Raw genomic sequence first — 6000 nt, forward strand, 5'->3', positions numbered from 1 at the left:
TCAGACTTATTCCAGGCTAACCATTTCATTTCACATGTCCTGAAGCTGCTCATAGAAAGTCGCTCCGTATTAATGCAGACCTCTGCTCAGATCAGCAACCACGAGTGTAATCAGAAAGACTCGATTCTCTTTCTGCTATCGACTACATGACCTTATAGTCCCACTAATAACAGGATGCGGTGCTGGCGTCACATGCGGTTTCCTAAAGTGATATTAATTGATTGTTTCTGTAGCATTCACTGAGCTTAGCAAGACTCAGCTGGTGCCTTTGTGACGACAGGTATGGCTCGCTGTGAGCTTAAGACTCTCCTTAATGTATTATTCATACCCGTTTGACCTTAAAGATGGAAATGCAAATGGGTGTCAAGAATGAGAGGGATCATTGGACTTTTCAAATGTCAAATAGCCTGCCACAATTAAAACATATTCATTACAACAACCCACAGGTCCCCCGCACCCAGCTGGGATGTAAAACACCTCCAATTAACATTTAGATCATTATCTCCTCTCTAAAGCCACTGCACACTCTCAGGCGTAGCACTGTTACGGGTATCACAGGGAGAGGTGAAGGGATCAATGAGTACTATTTTATTTCTGAGAATACAAAAAAAAATAAATACACACGGCTGGCAGAGAATATAGCTGCACTTGCTGGGGAACCTTTTTAATTAGCAAGAGTTCTGTGATCTGCTGAACTGTTGGTAGTTTTGAAATGTGCATCATGTATCAATACTGCCATCTGTTGATGGAGTCAAAGATTGACACAGCCTCTTCGTTTTTGAGGTCAGTTTGCGTCATGTCACTTTTCAGCCACATGATGGCAGTAGTGACAAATTTTCATGGGTTTGGGGTAAAACCTGAGAAGTGATCAATTGAATATATCTCCTGTTTTATTATTATTATTATTATTATTATTATTATTATTATTATTATTATTATTATTATTATTATTATTAGTAGTAGTAGTAGTAGTAGTAGTAGTATTACCTCAGGGTTCTCATTAGAATTTTGAAGTAATATCTTTGATTTTACACATTTTATCAGACGGAATAAAACATTTTGATCAAATTTTGTTTTATTTATTTATACACATTTTGAGCTAAGCTGCTTCTTTGCAGAAAGTGAGTGCATACAGAGCATAAAAGTAGATTTCCACACTAATTGAAGATCCTGCATTACACTTTCAATCAGGACACCAGTGTCTTCATGGACTCATTGACGTAGTTTTAAGTGTTTTTTGGGTGACAGTTAAGGGGTTAATTAAATAATGTTTCAGGTTTCTGGTCTCTTCCTCAGACTGACAAACCGTATATGTGCAGACTCAACACCTCTAAATATCAGCAATGCCTCTAATGACGTGACACATCATCACCTACAACTGTAATCCTTCTCCTCTCCGATTTTGGTTGAAAGTGATCTTTTATTTGACCAACATGTTTAGTCTGACTGGAGGTAAGATTGCTGTTCCAGTCAAAATAACAGTGGAAACTTGCAAGCAGCTGTTTAGCAATTGCTAGAAAGTCTTGGAAGAAGTGAATGGAAAGAATTTTCCCACTGATTATTTGGAAGAGCATAAATAATCTTCAACATGCAAGTTGATCAAATCTATTCTTGAAACTACTTTGAGAAATACCTGCTTCATTTTGTATGAGAAAAAAAAGAACTTCTTGGTGGAATGAAAGTATATAATATGTAAGGTTTGTCTTTATCAAAAAAAAACTTTTGATGTGAGGCAGCTTCAGTCAGCAGAGACCTGAATTATCTTAAAATGTTTTTCCTGTGTATCTTAGGAGGAAATTCACCAGTGTCCGTTTAGTCTGAATCCTGTTCCTTATGTGCTCAGCTGAGCAAGGAAGGGCAAATATACAAAAGGAGGATGTACAAGGAGCATGTCTGGCTCTGGACTTAGTTCAAATATTTGTGTTTCTTTTAACATTTGCAAACCAAATTTAACAAAATGCAACAGCTATGTACTTCCTTCCGCACACCTAATACTTGTTTGGACCACACACCACCAAAACTGCTCTTTAACCAGTTATAACCAGTGTTACCAGGAAAGGGGATGTCTTAATGCCTCGGTATGCCAATAATCATTTCAGTATGCCATAAAGATTTAAGGAGCTTAGATCCTTTCAGTCTTTCACCAAAGGTTGTATCTTAATCTTGTTACCGTTGAAGCATTAACGGTCTACCACACCTGCTAAAGTATTTCTAAGTCTTGCGCTTTTTAACGTTGTGCCACATTACAACCACAAGCTTCAATGTGTTTTGATAAGATATTGTTTGACAGACCAACACCAAAAGTGAGGACTGTGCCATGGTTCGAACCCTTCCTCAGGCTGTTGTTGTGCATTTATTTTGGATAATTTTTGGGTATAGGATCATTTTGTTTCTCACTCCCAGTTTTTCAATACGCAGTGAGTAGTACTTATTTTGTTTCAGTGTTAGCCTAACTCTTGGCTTGGCAAAAATTCTTTTGTGTTAATGTCTCTGTTTATCATTTTCCTGCAACTCGTCCATTCAGTTTCTCATCCAGTTGCACAACATTCCACTGATTTGCCTGTCTTCATTCAAACTCCTCCCCAGTTGTCAACAGCTACTTTGTTTCTTTACTTCCTCATCTGACCATTCAGTAGTTTTCCAGGATTCTCTTGTATTGAGCTCAATTCACAATCCCATCAACCTATCAGCTTCCTGTCCCTGCTGAAGAGGAAATATCCTCACAGCATGATTCTGTCACCACCGTTTTTGAGTTCTGTAAATTTTCTTTCTTGGTCTCATCTGAGCAGAGCACATTCTTCCATGTTTGCTGTGTGTGGCCATTATTGCTTTGGGCACACTCCAAACAGGAACTCAACAACATTGCTCTTCTTGCCACTAGGAATTCAGATGAATATATGTAATGATTACAAATTATTTCACCTGAGCTGTGGATCTCTGCAGCTCCTCCACACTTATATGCTTTTTGGAGCAACTGGGCTCAGTGGGAAAAGTACGGTTGTCTTGCAGTTGTATTTTGTTATTTTTAAATTGGTTTTTCAGGTAACCTTTTGTATTTTAAATTTAACAACACTCAATTACATATTCTTGTGTTTCCAGCAGGATATACAGGAAGTGGTCTCAAAGAGAGGGAACCTACTGATCTCTGTCAGTGCCTGGACACTTGCCTGTAATCATCTGTCACTCAACTGAAACGTCCTCAGCTGGACTATACTCTGTTATTATGAAATAACATAATTTAAAAAAAAAACAGTTTTATAAGTTTCTACACTTTCCAAAATGAAAATACAATTAGCAAATTGCTTACATACATGTTTTGCGTATGAAAAGCCTTGTCTATGGAAATAATTAAAAATCTGAATCATATTTGTAATATTTCTCTGCTAGACTATAAAAATTGCAGGTACAGCAGGACTTGCAACCGGATCCAATCTTTGCTGCTCATAAAGGGTCACACTCTGAGGCTGTGATTGGTCAGATGACTGAATGCCTAATCAAACTGATCTAGGTGTAAACACACCTAGAGAGAACACGGTCACTCTGTTCTATTAAGCCCTTTGTTGCTAGTTATGTGAAATAGGTAATGATTAGCCAAATCACCATAAATGGTAAATTACTGCCATGTAATACATGCACTCAACCAGTAGGGTGCGGAAAACAGCTCCTCCTGTTTTGGTGGAGCAGTAGAAGAAAAGCGGTTTATACACGGAAGCAAAACCACGACGTAAATCTTACAACCTGTCCACTCTCGTTTGTCTCTTCGAATTGAGTTGAGAGGACTGGACAGATTAGATTATACAGATTTGGTTTACATTTCACCGGGTGGTGGACGCAGCGGACACAATGCGGACGGCTTTGTTGTCGCTTTCTATTTTGATACTCTGCTTATTGGTCGCAGGTGAGTGAAAGTTTGTGTAGTTGAAATTATTTAGTCTTTTATTTAGAAATATGAGTCACTGTTATAGAAACCAATGGTTGCGTCAGAACATATCAGCCATTGGTTGGTGTTATTTTTTTTTAACTACGTAATGTCGCTGCTGGTCAAAAATATGTACAGCGAGAGATGACAACAAGCATGTTGAATAAGAAAATTCCAGAAATGCGGATATCCCCCAGGAAGCTGCCATATTATCAGATAATTACAAACCAGAACTACCTGTATGCTCAAACTCATTTAAATATAGTTTGTCAAGTTATTAAGGTCACCTTTTCACTTCGGTCAAGCCAGCCGACGTTGTCTTTATAGTGAAAGTAAGAATATTTCCGTACGCACATTGATAATGATCTCAAGGGATTGAGACTAAACAACTGTGTGGTCATAAGAAAACCACTAAGCGATGAGGCAGAAAAAGTTTTATATTTGCAAGGGAGCTTAAGAGTTGGAGTATGGAGCAATGGAAGAAGGTTATGTGGTCTGATGAATCCACATATACCCGCCTCAGGGCAAGAAGAGATGCAGACGAATATTATTTCGCCCATCTTGTCTTGTGTACAAGCCTGCGGGGCGGTGCTGCTATCTGAGGTTGTTTCAGTTGGGTGAAGTTTAGGTTCAACAACATCATGTGGCCAAAGAATGAGGTCAGATGACTCTCTGAATACAAGTCATTTCATCAATGGAGGGTTTTCTTCCCTGATGGCATGAGCTTATTCCAAGATGACAATGCCAGGGTTCACTGGGCAAAAAATGTGAAAGGGTGGTTCACGGAGCACGAGACATCCTTTTTGCACATGGATTGTCAACCACTGAACCTTAACTCCATTGAGAGATTGTTGGTGTTCACACATTTTGTCTCTAAGGTTTAGAATCACAGCACAGGACAGAAAGCCTCATCTCCTAATAGTGTGACAGTTACCTCACAGCTTCACCTGAGTGTGGTTCTTGTTTTGCCATTTTCTTATAGCTCAGTTGGTCTGAAAACAAAAACAACAACAAAAACAACAAAAAAAAAACAAAAAAACAAAGAAGTTGAGATGTTATTGCCTCATGTATTCACAGAGGCTAAAAGAAAACTAGAGACCAAGCATTACTACTTAAGGCAGGATGACAACTAGCTCAAATTGCTTTTTTAGGAAATGCTGTGACACAGTCCGCCTCATAGTCTAAATCAGAGGTTCCCAAACTATGGGGCGCGCCCTCTAGGGGGGGAAGCCGTCTGAATGAAAATAAATAAATAAATAAATAAATAAATAAATATTTAAAAACATGAACGCTGTATGCTCTGGGTTTTTACCTTAGAATGACCAACTTTCTGTTATTCCTATGTCAGTTTGATACAGTAGGGGCTACATTTCCCAGATCTGTGTCCTCCAGTACGTGGCAAATGTTTCAGTTGTAGATTTTAAAACATAATGTGCATAATCGCGATAAAAAAAAAAAGATCTTCAGCTTAGTTCAACTTATCCATATGCACTGCTGTAAACAATGGTTTGCCCTTTACAACTTTCTATTGTTTTTTCTTTTTTGTACATGTTTAAAATCATTGTATAAATTTGATCAAGGATTACCTAACTAAATCCAAATGCAGATTTCATATTATTATTTAATCTATTAAGGAGAAAACAATTTGCATCCTCATCCTAATGTGTTGGCTACAACAGACATCAAGTGGTTACAAAATCTACCAATGTCTTTGTCATTGCTGTGTGTGAATTTTGGCACTCTCTTATTTGTAGAATTGTTTTAAAGGTAACACATCAACATTTAAAGTCCAGACTTTGACTACACCATTCATTTTGTTTGTTAGAACCATCCAGTGTGACATATCACAGTATTTTATAATCCCCTTGAGATTATGAATGGATACAGACTAAGGTTACAGACTTTCAAAACTTTCTGGTTGAGAGCAGAATTTATTATTGTATCAATAATTTGTCCAGGTGCTAAAGCAGTCCAAAACCATTGCACTTCTGCCACCATGTTTAGCTTAGGTAGAATTGTCCTTTCCTGAAACGCTGTTTCACACCAGATGTAGCGGAATACACACCTTCAATAGTTTTCTA

General features: G+C 38.0%; 1 long non-coding RNA gene across 1 annotated transcript in view; it reads left to right on the top strand.

Moving 5' to 3' along the window:
- The first annotated feature begins 3657 nt into the window (after positions 1-3657).
- LOC106962953 (uncharacterized) overlaps positions 3658-6000 on the top strand; it is an 8085-nt gene continuing 5742 nt past the window's right edge. The window contains exon 1 of the long non-coding RNA XR_001428083.1: positions 3658-3898. This is a non-coding gene — a long non-coding RNA (uncharacterized LOC106962953). The remainder of the gene's footprint in view (positions 3899-6000) is intronic.

The sequence above is a fragment of the Poecilia latipinna genome, unplaced genomic scaffold (assembly GCF_001443285.1).
Source record: "Poecilia latipinna isolate Pla-1442-1.1 unplaced genomic scaffold, P_latipinna-1.0 Scaffold1477, whole genome shotgun sequence".
NCBI lineage: Eukaryota > Metazoa > Chordata > Actinopteri > Cyprinodontiformes > Poeciliidae > Poecilia > Poecilia latipinna.